The sequence below is a fragment of the Priapulus caudatus genome, unplaced genomic scaffold (assembly GCF_000485595.1).
Source record: "Priapulus caudatus unplaced genomic scaffold, Priapulus_caudatus-5.0.1 Scaffold3178, whole genome shotgun sequence".
NCBI classification, from domain to species: Eukaryota; Metazoa; Priapulida; class Priapulimorpha; order Priapulimorphida; family Priapulidae; genus Priapulus; species Priapulus caudatus.
The window spans coordinates 3,009-4,296 of record NW_014580239.1 but is presented as its reverse complement, the minus strand read 5'-3'; the positions used below and the strand labels follow the sequence as shown (position 1 = coordinate 4,296).

At 56.3% G+C, this 1,288-nt stretch overlaps 1 pseudogene; it reads right to left on the bottom strand.

Moving 5' to 3' along the window:
- LOC106819324 overlaps positions 1-1,072 on the bottom strand; it is a 13,446-nt pseudogene extending 12,374 nt beyond the window's left edge.
- Positions 1,073-1,288: the final 216 nt, after the last annotated feature.

The window sequence follows — 1,288 nt, the reverse complement described above, 5'->3', positions numbered from 1 at the left end:
TGTGTGTGTGTGTGTGTGTTGTGTCGCGTGTGTGTGTGTGTGTGTGTGTGTGTGTGTGTGTGTGTGTGTGTTTGTGCGCGTGTGCGCGTGTGCGCGCGAGTTAGCGAGGAGACGTGCAGAGAGACAGACAGAACAGAAGGAAACGGAGAAGAAGGTGAAGAAGGTGAGAGCGATATTGCGGGAAATGGATGTGATATATTGAGAGAACTAGTTAGCTAGAGATAGGCAGACAGACAGGCTGACGGAAAAGAAGAAGAAGAAGAAGAAGAAGTAAAAGAAGATGAAGAAGAGAGAGTACTGGAAGTATTAGAAATAGAAGAATAAAGAGGAGAAGGAGGAGAGGACGAAAAAGAAGAGGAGGAAGAAGAGAAAGAAAGATGATGAAGAAAATGGTGATGAAGAGATAGAACAGGAGGAAACGCACGAGACGGAAGAAGAAAGACGAAAAATCAATACACCGACGATGGCGGCACGAGACACCACACATAATCACTACTAGTACTAATCAGCACAGATACGTACACTCACCACCCGAGCACGGGTTATACCGGTCCGTCCTCCACGGCGCCGAGGCAGGCTGCAGCGGAATGCCGGGCCAATACAGATGCGGCCGCCCGGACAAATCCGACACGGGCTTCGCATTGAATCGGGCCGCAGCAGCAGCACCGAAGTACATGTTACTCATGCTCGTCGGACTGATGTTGAGACAGGGCATCGTCAAAGAGGAAGCCTGGGAGAAGCCTGGCAGCTGTCGACCGAGGATATCGTTGATGCCATGAGGTGTCCCGTTAAGGCCGCCATACTGCGCTGCCGCCGCCGCCGCCGCTGCTGCCGCCGCCGCATTGTAAGTCGGTTTCGTCGGCTGCTGCGCGCTGCACTGTGGGTAGGACGTCGGCAGCATGGGCGCCTTCATGTCCGTCATGCCCTGTAGAGCGGCGAGCGGGGTTCCCATGGGGAAGCCTCCCTGCTGGTGGCCGGCGGCTGCGGCGGCGGCGGCAGCGGCAGCGTCGAGGTTGTTCATCTCTGAGTACAGCGCGCCGTTGGACGACGGTGGCGGGCAAAACTCTAACATCTATTCGCCGGTAAGCGATCCTCCGGGGATGCTGCTGTTGCTGCGGCGACGACGCCAACGATGGCGATGGCTGGGTACGCGCGCTGCGTTCGCCGGCGCGGACGATCTTCTGCGGACGTTGTCGTCGTCGTCGTTGAAGTTGACTTCGTCGTCGTTGCTGTTGATGTTGTTGTTCCCGTCTGCGCGTAGCCTCGAAGGCGTCGTAAATTCGCTGAC